Below are 14464 nucleotides of genomic sequence, written 5' to 3' on the forward strand. Positions count from 1 at the left end.
CATAAGTGGCCGGCCACATTAAGGAGTGTAACCTCCTTTCTCATTTAATGTGGCCATTAAAGAGGAGATTTGTAACCTCCATGAGGTGGCACACACATGTGCTAAACTTAATGATGTGTAACACCATTATTGGCCACTTAATACCAACTCAAAAATGAGGTGGCAAATAGTCAAGTCAAACTTGACTTTTTATCTTCCTCTCAAGTCAAGTCAAACTTGACATTATAACTCCCATGGTTGATCTAATCCAACCATTTGATTCAAGCCAATTTAATATAATGAATTTAATTCATTTAATTAAATTGATTCAATGAGTCATAATCTAAATTAGACTCATTGAACACATGAATCAAATTGAGTCCAACTCAATTAGTATAATTAGGATTACTCTTAATCCAATTTGGTTCATCACATGAATCTAATCTCCTCTTGGTTCATCATATGAACCTAATCTCCATCTAATTGTCCTTTGTGTGTGATCCTATAGATTCTTGTAACGTTGGCAATGCTCCTAAACCCATTTAGAAGCATAAGTAATGAGCGGTATCTAGCAATACATCATTACTACCCAAGTTACAAGAATGTTGAGATCCAACATCACCTTGTGACTACTAATTGTGACTACTCACAATATATGACATTGTCCTTCTATCCTAGACATCTAGATTGATCAATGTGAGGCATAGACCGTGTCATCATCTAATCAATCTAAATCTTGAACTCCAAGTAGACTCACTCAAACAAATGAGCTCAATATCTCATATTGACTCATTTGGGTATGACAATGCACTTAGTGGTCTCACTCTATCAAGAATATCGATGTCACTCCTGTCATATAGGAGGGATAGATCCCATCTACATCACTCACATCTCTCCGCATAATTTGTTACATACCCAGTAATATCCTTTATAATCCACCCAGTTACGGGTGACGTTTGACGAAGCCAAAGTACGTAACTCCTTATGTAGGGAACCATGGTGACTTCAGATCCAAGTACTAATAGTCATACTAATAGCCACATGAGAAAGTATATGACACTCATATAATGATCCATGATACTTTCTCATGGCGGGTTATTCAGTATACATTCTTCAATGCATACCCATGTGTCAACTTGATATCTCTATATCCATGACTTGTGAGATCAAGTCATCTAGTTGACCTACATGCTAGTCTCATCGCATTAACATTGTCCCTGAATGTTAATACTCGACTAGGAATGATTAAGAGTAGTGTTCCCTATATCATCTCACTATCGGTTCAACTAACCGATTGATATAGGTAAAAACCCTCTACTTAAGGACACTATTATACTTAGTTATTTGGCATAAATACAAGTAAGTATAATAACCGAAACAAATGCCTTTATTTATATAAGAATATGATACAATGAGTCCATACAACAATCATCAAATGATTGGCTGTAGGGCTCTAACTAACAATCTTCCACTAGCACTAGTGCTAATCAGTGTAGGCTCTAAGGCCTAATGACCTAGTGTGACCATCATGCTTTCTCTGTGCCAAAGCCTTGGTCAAGGGATCTGTGATGTTAGCCTCTGTGGGTACCCTTCAAATCTTCACATCTCCTCTCTCGATAATCTCTCGAATGAGATGGAAGCGCCGTAGTATGTGTTTGGTACGCTGGTGTGAGCGAGGTTCCTTAGCCTGCGCAATTGCTCCATTATTGTCACAATAGAGCCCAATAGGGTCAGCGATGCTAGGAACCACCCCAAGTTCAGCGATGAACTTACGGATCCAAACTGCCCCCTTTGCTGCTTCTGATGCAGCAATATACTCGGCCTCTGTCGTAGAATCAGCTACTGTCTCCTGCTTCGAACTCTTCCAGCTCCCAGCACCACCATTTATGCAAAACATGAACCCTGACTGCGATCGATAATCATCCTGGTCGGTCTGGAAGCTGACATCACTATAACCCTTTACAACTAGCTCATCATCGCCTCTATATATCAAGAAATATTCTTTAGTCCTTCTCAAGTACTTAAGAATATTCTTGACCGATATCCAATGACTTTCACCTGGATCTGATTGGTTTCTGCATGTCATGCTCAAAGCATACGAGACATCAGGACGAGTACATAGCATGGTGTACATGATAGATCCTATAGCCGAGGCATAAGGGATCTGATCCATACGGTCTCTCTCCTCTCTAGAAGAGGGACCTTGAGTCTTCGAAAGACTCACACCATGTGACATCGGCAGAAATCCCTTCTTGGAGTTCTGCATGGCAAACCATAGGAGTACCTTGTCAATATATGTACTCTGACATAGGCCAAGAAATCTCTTAGATCTATCTCTATAGATCTGTATGCCTAGAATGTGGGATGCTTCACCTAAGTCCTTTATTGAGAAACAAGTCTCTAGCCAAGTCTTGATAGACTGTAGCAAAGGGATGTCTTTCCCAATGAGTAGTATGTCATCCACATACAATATGAGGAAAACAACTATGTCCCCTACAACCTTCTTGTAGACACAAGGTTCATCTTCATTCTTGATGAAACCAAACTGTTTGATTGCATCATCGAATCGAAGATTCCAGCTCCGAGAAGCTTGCTTTAGTCCATAAATGGACCTATGCAGCTTGCATACTCTGCTAGTATGTTGTGGATCTTCAAAACCCTCAGGTTGTGTCATGTACACTTCCTCGAGTAGGTTTCCATTCAGAAATGCGGTTTTGACATCCATCTGCCAGTTCTCATAGTCATGGTATGCTTCAATAGCAAGCATAATCCGAATGGACTTAAACATCGCTACTGGAGAAAATGTTTCATCATAGTCAATACCATGAATTTGCTTGAAACATTTAGCTACCAAGCGACCCTTATAAAAAAGTCCATCCATGTCAGTCTTTCTCTTAAAGACCCACTTACACCCAATGGGTTTGAACCCTTAAGGTGGATCAACCAAAGTCCATACTTGGTTAGTGTACATGGATTCCATCTCGGATCTCATGGCTTCTAGTCATTTCTCAGAATCTGGTCTCGTCACAGCTTCCTGATAGGAGGTAGGCTCATCCACAATGAGCACAACATCATCATGGTCAGACAAGAGAAATGAGGAAATGAGTATCTCTCAGGCTGACGACGTACCCTATCAGACTTGCGAAGAGGTGTGTCTACTTGAACTGGTTATGGTTCCTCAACTCCTTGTGGAACAACATCATCCACAACACTTTGTGGTTCTAGTTCAACTTCCATCGAGGCTTCAGTGCTATTGTTCGCATCTTGAACTTCTTCAAGATCGAACATACTCCCACTAGTCTTTCTAGAAACAAAATCCCTTTCTAGAAAAACCCCAGTATTAGCCACAACTATCTTGTGTTGACTGGGAATGTAGAAGTAATATCCCTTCGTTTCCTTGGGATATCCAATAAAATAGCACTTGTCGGTTTTGGGTCCCAATTTGTCTGAGACTTGACGTCTAACGTAAGCCTCACAACCCCAAATCCTCATAAAAGATACCTGGGCATCTCTCCTAGTCCATATCCTATATGGTGTCTTTATTACAGCCTTAGATGGAACTCGGTTGAGAATGAAAGCTGCTGTGTCTAGAGCATAGCCCCAAAGATACATGGGAAGATCTGTGTGGCTCATCATAGACTGTACCATATCTAATAAGGTACGATTCCTCCTTTCGGATACACCATTCCACTGTGGTGTTCCAGGAGGAGTGAGTTGAGATAGAATCCCACATTCAGCTAGATAGTCACGAACTCATGGCTAAGGTATTTACCACCTCGATCTGATCGAAGTATCTTAATACTTTTGCTAAGCTGGTTTTGTACTTCATTCTTGAATTCTTTGAACTTTTCAAAGGATTCTGACTTATGTGTCATCAGGTACACATAACCATATCTACTGATGTCATCAATAAATGTAATGAAGTACCTATAACCACCTCTAGCAGTGATATTGAAAGGGCCACATACATCACTATGTATAAGACCTAACAAGTCAGTCGCTCTCTCACTGTGTCCACTAAAAGGAGTCTTGGTCATCTTGCCTAGTAGGCATGACTTGCATGTCTCATATAATTCAAAATCAAATCAGTCCAGCAAACCATCTTTATGGAGCTGGCATAAGTGCTTGTCATTTATATGACCTAAGCGACAGTGCCAGAGATAGGTTGGGTTCATGTCATTTGACTTGAACCTCTTGGTACTTATATTATAGATAGGGCTCTCAAGGTCTAGAATATAGAGTCCGTTCATCAGAGGTGCACTACAATAGAACATATCATTTAAAGAAACTGAACAACATTTGTTCTTTATTATAAATAAAAACCCTTTCTTGTCCAAACAAGAAACTGATATAATGTTCTTAGTGAAAGAAGGCACATAACAACAATCATCCAACTCTAATACAAGCCCAGAGGGCAGAGATAGAAAATAAGTCCCTACAGCAATAGCAACAACCTGTGCTCCATTGCCTACGCGTAGGCCCACCTTGCCCTTCGTCAATGCCCTGCTATTTCTCAGCGCCTGCACCTTAGTAAAAATGTGAGAAGCACATCCGGTATCTAATACCCATGATGAAGAAATAGATAGATTGACTTCTATAACATATATACCTGCTTCTTCTTAAGATCTTCCAGGTGCACCTTGCAGTTCCTCTTCCAATGCCCGGTCTGACCGCAGTGGAAGCATGTAGCATCCTTGGCGACCCCTTCTTTAGGCTTCAGTGCCTTGTCTTTGCCCTTGGCTTGGGACTTTCCCTTGCCTTTGGGTTTGCCCTTGCCCTTATGTTTCTGAACCATCAGAACAGAGTTGGGCTTAACCTTCTTAAGGTTGAGCTCAGCAGTTCTTAACATGCTAAGTAGCTCGGGGCAGTGACTTGTCAATTTCGTTCATGTTGTAGTTCATGACGAATTGACTATAGCTATCTAGCAAGGACTGCAAGATCAGGTCAGTGGCTAGCTCTTGGCCAAGTGGGAACCCCAACCTCTGTAGGTTTTCTATGTACCCAATCATCTTGAGCACATATGGACCTACGGGAGCCCCGTCTGACATCTTGCACTAAAATAGTGCCTTAGAGATCTCGAATCTCTCGTGCCTCGCTTGTCCTTGATACAGTTGACGAAGATGTTCAACCATATCGTAAACATCCATCAACTCGTGTTGCTTCTGAAGCTCAGAGTTCATGGTCGCGAGCATTAGACAGGACACATCTAATGCATCATCTTGATGCTTCTTGTAAGCATCTCGGTCAGCTCGCGTGGTAGTGGAAGGAGGTGCCTCGGGAATGGGTTGCTCCAGAACGTACAGTTTACGTTCTTGGGTGAGAACTATTCTCAGATTCTTGTACCAGTCCAGGAAATTTACTCCGTTGAGCTTGTCCTTATCAAGGACAGAATGCAGAGAGAAGGTGTTCATGTTCGACATGGCAATCTACAACAGAAAAATACAGAAAATAAATATTATATTCTTTTAATCATTTAATTAGGCCTTTAACTAAATGATGCTCCCACTAAATTATAGAATTTTTGTAGAATCAAGTCATAGGTGTGGTCAAACCACATTTACAAGATTCTAACCAATTAGCTATAATTTTATGGGACAAGATCCACATCATACTATGCCTTGAGTTAGCTTTGGCTAAATCTCCCAAGACTTAGTATGATCGGTAGGTAACAATTTACCAATTACATCTCTATGTAACTCTTGTTTATAGGATCAAGATCCGCATTTATATTGAAACTCAAGTTAACTTTGGCTAATACGCCCAAGAGTTAATATAAATGTGATTTTGACCTATTTACCAACCATTGGAAAATGCCTATAGTTAAACTCGATCCAATTGAGTTAACTAGTTACTCAATCTAATTGAGTTGTACTCACCCATGCGTTGATAGGCGGGACCAAGATTGCCCCTCCGTACCCTACCAAGATAATATGTGTTGCTCTGCTTTGGCAAATTCAACAACACATGTGATCGAGGTAGTGATAGGTATCACAGCATGGTAGGCATTTGAGTTGACGCAATTGAGATCTAATCTAATCGATAGGGTGCATCTTGTACACGATTTAGATCTAATTTAATCGTTAAGGCGCTAATTAATTACTAACTAGCATGCATCACATATACACACACAAGCAATTAATTAAATTATTTGTGATTAGTCATGGCCCTACTACGATCTTCTCAAGCCAATGAGAGATCGGATGCTCAACCTAGGGTCAACAGCTTCTCAAGCTCCTCCCTTTGACCACCTTGTGTTGCTCGCGCCCTCCTCGTAACTCCGTCTTGAGTGGACCTTCCACCACTCCAATTTTGTACATTAAAATTTTGAAACTCAAGTTACATTCAAGTCTAAACTAATTTACAACAAGAATAAAAGAGAGGCACGACATGGAGGTCGCGTATCAAGTATACAGTACACACAACACAAATGACGGCGCGCAGGCCGTAATATAAATTACAACATAATTTTTTTAAATCCAATTTGTGTCTTTTGGGCCATGACTATCACAAAATAATACATAATTCTAAATTATGTATTTTCTATAATTTTCTGTAATTTTTACTAAAATATTTACAATTTTTATGAGTAAAATTCCCAGCGGTTCCGTTTAGCGGGTTTTCGGGTGCAATTGCGGAACGAAGCCCCTTGCGGGGTCAGGGGCAGCACCCCTACCCGCGATACAATCATCACGAGTGTTCCTTAGCGATCCTACATCACCTTAGCCCGCTGTCCCAAAAATATTTGGGGCGAAACCTTGCCGTTTCGGAAAAATCTTCTCGGTAGCCGAAGCCTACAAGTGTCTAAACACTTGTGCTTCGCTTCTACGAGAAAAATACCCATAAAAACTATAAATATAGGAAATTCAAAGAATATTACAGAACTGATATTTTTCATAAAAATACAAATTAAACTCATACAAGACTTCGCACGTGGCTCTGATACCACTGTTGGGATTTTCGGGTCGTAAAAACAGCCTTTTTACGTTGTGGAAATCCCGAATCTCCCATGCCACCGGATCCGTGCGAAGTTTATAAACAAAATTTCATGTACGAGTTTACTAAATCCTAGATCTATACTAGATCTATAAAGGAGAAGAGCCTTTTACCCTTGATGCGTTGCACTTCGCAATCCCGCTCGTCCAAAGGTTCGCCGGATCTTGAGATCGTCAAGTGTACGATCCTCTATGCGTATCCACACGAACAAAACTAGGTGGAGAAGACCAAACAAAGATGTGATAGCACCTTAAGTGGTTCGGCCAAGAAGGAGGAGAGGGAGATCAAGAAGATGAGATGAGGAGGAAGAAGGAATGAATTGGCTTGAATGAAAAATTAATCCATCCATTCAACTATAAGTGGCCGACCACATTATGGAGTGTAACCTCCTTTCTCATTTAATGTGGCCATTAAAGAGGAGATTTGTAACCTCCATGATGTGGCACACACATGTGCTAAACTTAATGATGTGTAACACCATTAATGGCCACTTAATTCCAATTCACAAAAGAGGTGGCATATAGTCAAGTCAAACTTGACATTATAACTCCCATGGTTGATCTAATCAAACCATTTGATTCAAGCTAATTTAATATAATGAATCTAATTCATTTAATTAAATTGATTCAATGAGTCATAATCTAAATTAGACTCATTGAACACATGAATCAAATTGAGTTCAACTCAATTAGTACAATTAGGATTACTCTTAATCCAATTTGGTTCATCACATGAACCTAATCCTCTTGGTTCATCATATGAACCTAATCTCCATTTAATTGTCCTTTGTGTGTGACCCTATAGGTTCTTGTAACGTTGACAATGCTCCTAAATCCATTTAGAAGCATAAGTAATGAGTGGTATCTAGCAATACATCATTACTACCCAAGTTACAAGAATGTTGAGATCCAACATCACCTTGTGACTACTAATTGTGACTCTTCACAATATATGATATTGTCCTTCTATCTTAGACATCTAGATTGATCAATGTGAGGCATAGACCATATCATCTTCTAATCAATCTAAATCTTGAACTCCAAGTAGACTCACTCAAACAAATGAACTCAATATCTCATATTGACTCATTTGGGCATGGCCATGCACTTAGTGGTCTCACTCTATCAAGAATATCGATGTCACTCCCGTCATATAGGAGGGATAGATCCCATCTACATCACTCACATCTCTTCACATAATTTGTTACATACCCAGTAATCGCCTTTATAGTCCACCCAGTTACGGGTGACGTTTAATGAAGCCAAAGTACGTAACTCCTTATGTAGGGAACCATGGTGACTTCAGGTCCAAGGACTAGTAGTCATACTAATAGCCACATGAGAAAGTATATGAGTAGTCATACTAATAGCCACATGAGAAAGTATATGACACTCATATAACGATCCATGATACTTTCTCATGGCGGGTCATTCAGTATACATTCTCCAATGCATACCCATGTGTCAACTTGATATCTCTATATCCATGACTTGTGAGATCAAGTCATCTAGTTGACCTACATGCTAGTCTCGTCGCATTAACATTGTCCCTGAATGTTAATACTCGACTAGGAATGATTAAGAGTAGTGTTCTCTATATCATCTCACTATCAGTTCAACTAACCGATTGATATAGGTAAGAACCCTTTACTCAAAGACGCTATTATACTTAGTTATTTGGCACCAATACAAGTAAGTATAATCACCAAAACAAATGCCTTTATTTATATAAGATTATGATACAACGAGTCCATACAACAATCATCAAATGATTGGCTCTAGGGCTCTAACTAACAAAGTATGTCATCCACATACAATATGAGAAAGATGACTGTGCTCCCACTAACCTTCTTGTAGACACAAGGTTCAACTTCATTCTTGATGAAACCAAACGTTTTGATTGTATCATCAAATTGAAGATTCCATCTTCTAGAAGCTTGCTTTAATCCATAAATGGATCTTTGCAACTTACAAACCTTTCCAGCATTTTTTGGATCTACAAAACCCTCAGGTTGTGTTATGTATACATCCTCGAGTAGGTTTCCATTAAGAAATATGGTTTTGACATCCATCTACCAGATCTCATAATCATTGTAAGCTGCAATAGCAAGTAAAATCCGAATGGACTTAAGCATCGCAACTGGTGAAAAAGTTTCATCATAGTCTATACCATGAATTTGCTTGAAACATTTAGCTACCAATCTACCTTTATAGTTATGCTTATGCCCATCCATGTCAGTCTTCACTTTGAAGACCCACTTACACCCAATGGGTTTGATCCCTTCAGGTGGATCAACCAAAGACCATACTTGGTTAGTGTACATGGATTCTATTTCGGATCTCATGGCCTCTAGCCATTTCTCAGAATCTATGCCTTGTATAGCTTCCTGATAAGATGTAGGCTCATCAAGACCAATAAGCTCTACATTACCGTGGTCAAATAAGAGAAATGAATATCTCTCAGGTTGACGACGGGTCTTATTAGATCTGCGTAGAGCATGTGCTACTTGAACAGGTTGTTGTTCCACAACTTCTTGTGGTGCCTGTTTAATGCCCATCAAGGCGTCGGTGCTAGTTTGTATGTCTTGAATTTCTTCAAGATCGACTTCACTTCCTCTAGTCTTTCTAAAAATATATTCCCTTTCTAGAAAGACACCAATTTTGGCAACAAACACCTTGCCTTCTGTGGGATTATAGAACTAATATCCCTTTATTTCCTTGGGATATCCTACAAAATAGCATTTGTCTGATTTGAGTCCAAGTTTGTCTGAGACTTATCGTCGAACGTAAGCCTCACAACCCCAAATCTTCATAAAAGACATCATGGGACTCTTCCCTGTCCATATCGTATATGGTGTCTTTATGACGGCCTTGGATGGAACTCGGTTAAGTGTGAAAGCGGTCGTCTCTAGAGCATGTCCCTAGAAGGAAGTAGGAAGATCTGTATGACTCATCATCGATCATACTATATCTAATAAAGTATGATTTCTCCTTTTTGATACACCATTCCATTATGGTGTTCCAGGTGGAGTGAGTTGAGATATGATCCCACACTCAACGAGATGATCATGAAACTCTTGGCTAAGGTATTCCCCACCTCGATCTGATTGAAGCATCTTAATACTCTTACCAAGTTGATTTTGTACTTCATTCTTGAATTCTTTGAACTTTTCAAAGGATTCTGACTTGTGTCTCATCAGATACACATAGCCGTATCTACTGAAATCATCAATGAAGGTAATAAAGTAATAATAGTCTCCTCTAGCTGCTATTCTGAAAGGGCCACATACATCTGTATGTATAAGTCCTAACAGATCATTAGCCCTTTCGCCGTGTCCACTAAATGGAGTCTTTGTCATCTTGCCTTGAAGACAAGATTTGTATGCCTCATATGATTCAAAATCAAATGAGTCCAAAAGTCCATCCTTATGGAGTTGGGATACGCGACTTTCATTTATATGACCTAGGCGACAATGCCAGAGATATGTTTGGTTCAAATCATTAGATTTGAACCGTTTGGTATTTATGTTATAGATTGGGTTTTCAAAGTCTAGAACATAGAGTTCATTCAAAAGAGGTGCACTACAATAGAACATATCATTGAAATAAATGGAACAACATTTGTCCTTTATTACAAATGAAAAACCTTTCTTGTCCAAACAAGAAACAGAGATAATGTTCTTTGTCATAGCGGGCACATAACAACACTCTTCTAGTTCTAAAACAAGCCCAGTGGGCAAAGATAAAGAATATGTTCCTACAGCGAAGCAGCAACTCTTGCACCATTGCCTAATCATAGGTCCACTTCGCCCTTTGTCAATGCTCTACTATTTCTCAGCCCCTGCACATTGTACAATTGTGAGATGCACATCCGGTATCTAATACCCATGAAGAAAAAATAGATAGATTGACTTCTATAACATATAGACCTGAGGCAGAAGTCTCACTTCTCTTCTGTTTCAGTTCCTCTAGGTAAACTTTGCAGTTCCTCTTCCAGTGTCCGGTCTCACCACAGTAGAAGCAAGTTCCTTCTTAGCAACCCCACCTTTGGGTTTCACTGCATGAGCCTTGCCCTTGCATTTGGCTTGGGTTTTACCCTTACCTTTAGGCTTCCACTTACCTTTTCCCTTAGACACCATTAGAATGGAACTAGGCTTTGCCTTCTTAAGGTTTAGTTCAGCAGTTCTTATCATGCTCAATATCTCAGGCAGTGGTTTGTTAATTTCATTCATGTTGTAGTTCATGACAAATTGACTATAGCTATTGGGTAAAGACTGCAAGATAAGATCAGTGGCCAATTCTTGGCCTAGTGAAAATCCCAACCGCTGTAGGTTTTCTACATACTCAATCATTTTGAGTAAATATGGTCCTACGGGACTTCCTTCATGCATTCTGCATTGAAACAACACTTTAGATATCTCAAATCTCTCATGCCTTGCTTATCCTTGATATAGTTGTCTAAGGTGTTCAACTATATCATAAGCATCCATGTTCTCATGTTGCTTCTGAAGCTCAGAGTTCATGGTGGTGAGCATAAGGCATGATACATCTAATGCATCATCTTGATGCTTCTTGTAAACATCCCTATCAGCTCTAGTAGCAGTAGCAGTAGCAGGGGGTGCCTCAGGAATGGGCTGCTCTAGGACGTACAATTTTCGTTCTTGCTTGAGAACTATTCTCAAGTTTCTGTACTAGTCCAGGAAGTTAGCTCCATTGAGCTTGTCCTTATCAAGGACAGATGGCAAAGAGAGAGTGTTCAACGTGTTTGATGACATGGTTATCTACAACAACATAATGCAGAACTTAGTATCATATATCGATCATTTAATTAGGCCTTTAATTAAATGATGCTCCCACTGAATTGTAAAGCTTGGTAGGAGCGAGTCATGGTTGTGGTTTTACCCACACTACTAGATCCAAATCTAATCACAATGACATTCATGTGGGACAAGATCCTTATTATACTCATCTTGAGTTAGCTTTGGCTAATCGCCTAAGACTCGTATAATGTAGGTAGGCTTCATATACCAATTGCATCAAATGCAACTATTGTATAGAGAGATGAACAAGACTATTTGTTCGTTTTACCCATCTTACGAAATTCATATTATAGCTCATCTTGAGTTAGCTTTGGCTAATCGCCCAAGATTAGTACAATTTGAATTCCATCTTATGGGATATGCCTTTAAATTCTCAATCTAAGTGAGACAACTTAAGTTGTACCCAAAGTTTAATATTCGTACATCACAATTGTCCAGTCGCACTCTAGCAAGATAAATTGAGTCACTTTGCTTTGGTAAAACCTGACTACAATTGATCGAGCTAGAAGTGAGTATTAAACTTTTGGTAGGCATATATTAAAAAGACCTAATCTTTTAAACTAAACATGTATCAAATACATCACATAACACACATCACACATATATGCATAAATCAAAACATGACACGGTTATGACCCCCATAAACTACGATCTTCTCAAGCCAATGAGAAGAGCGATGAGTCCACCTAGGTCAAAGCAGCTTCTCCAAGCGCTCCCTTTGTCGCCGTGTGTTATTGTTCTTCCTTCCTTCCTTTTCACCCATCGTCCAGTAGACTAATTTATTTCTAATTTGTACATTACAATAACTAAAGAAACTCAAGTTACATTCGAGTGTAGTCTAAATTACAATAGGAATAAAAAGGATGAAGGCATGACACACATGTCGTATTATGAATTACAACAACACACATAACCACATAGGGGGATTAAGGGCCATAACCATGCACCATGTCACATATATTCACAATATATTTACAACATAAATTTACTATGATTGCAATAGCAAATTATGAGCCGTAACGCGACGGCGGTCCCGCTACCCTTAAGACCGACTATGTTTCGTTCCGAACCAAACACCTTTGGCCGAGACCTTGTTGGTCACATACCAACTATATTTCGTTCTCAACAAAACACTAATTTTTGGCCGAAACTCATAATTTTACAGATCATAATAAACCTATCATGCTTTTCTATATCACATATAAAACTCTAAAACTTAGTATATGTTAGTTAGAGCCCTAGAGCCAATCATTTGATGATTGTATGGACTCATGTATATCATATTTTTGTATATTAATAAAGGCATTGGTTTTTGGTTATTATGCTTATTTGTATTAGTGTCAGATAAAATAAGTATAGTAACGTCCTTGAGTAGAACGTTCATACCTATATCAATCGATTAGTTGAATCGATAGTGAGATGATATAGGAAACACTACTCTAAATCATTCCTAGTCGAGTATTAACATTCAGGGACAATGTTAATACAATAAGACTAGCATGTAGGTCAGCTCGATGACTTGATCTCACAAGTCATGGATATAGAGATATCAAGCTGACACATGGGTATGCATTAGAGAATGTATACTGAATGACCCGCCATGAGAAAGTATCATGGATCGTTATATGAGTGTCATATACTTTCTCATGTGGCTATTAGTATGACTATTAGTCCTTAGACCTGAAGTCACCATGGATCCCTACATAAGGAATTATGTACTTTAGTTTCGTCAAACGTCACCCGTAACTGGGTGGACTATAAAGGCGATTACTGGGTATATAACAAATTATGCAGAGGGATGTGAGTGATGTAGATGGGATCTATCCCTCCTATATGACGGGAGAGACATCGATATTCTTGATAGAGTGAGACCACGAAGTGTATGGCCATACCCAAATGAGTCAATATGAGATATTGAGCTCATTTGATTGAGTGAGTCTACTCGGAGTTCAAGATTTAGATTGGTCAGAGGATGACACGGTCTATGCCTCACATTGATCAATCTAGATGTCTAGGATAGAAGGACACTTGTCACATATTGTGAGGAGTCACAATTAGTAGTCACAAGGTGATGTTGGATCTCAACATTTCTTGTAACTTGGGTAGCAATGATGTATTGCTAGATGCCGCTCATTGCTAATGTTTCTAAAGGAGTTTATAAACATTACCAACGTTACAAGAACCTATTGGGTCACACACAAAGAACATGTGCATGGAGATTAGGTTCATATGATGAACCAATAGGATTAGATTCATATGATGAATCAAAGATTGGATTCAAATTAGACTTATTGAGTTAGACTCAATTAGATTCAATTGTTGAATGAGTCTGATTTAAATTTTGATTCATGAGTCAATTTATATTAATGAATTGAGATTCATTAAATTAAAATTGACTTGAATCAAAGCTTGGATTTAACTCAACAAGGAAGAGCATTGGTCAAGTTTGACTTGACCAAATAGAGGTTGACACATCAAGTTTTGACTTGATGAATTGCCACATCATGAGGATGACTCATCCTACATGGCATGCCACATCATCCCCTTATATAATGGTGTGCCACCTCATGGAGGTTACACACCATTAATCCTCTTAATGTGGCCGGCCACATTAATGTGGGGGTTACACATGTGGTGGCCAGCCACACTAAGTTAAGAAAGGGTTTCATTTGG

The sequence above is a fragment of the Zingiber officinale genome, chromosome 1A (assembly GCF_018446385.1).
Source record: "Zingiber officinale cultivar Zhangliang chromosome 1A, Zo_v1.1, whole genome shotgun sequence".
In the NCBI taxonomy this organism is placed as follows: domain Eukaryota; kingdom Viridiplantae; phylum Streptophyta; class Magnoliopsida; order Zingiberales; family Zingiberaceae; genus Zingiber; species Zingiber officinale.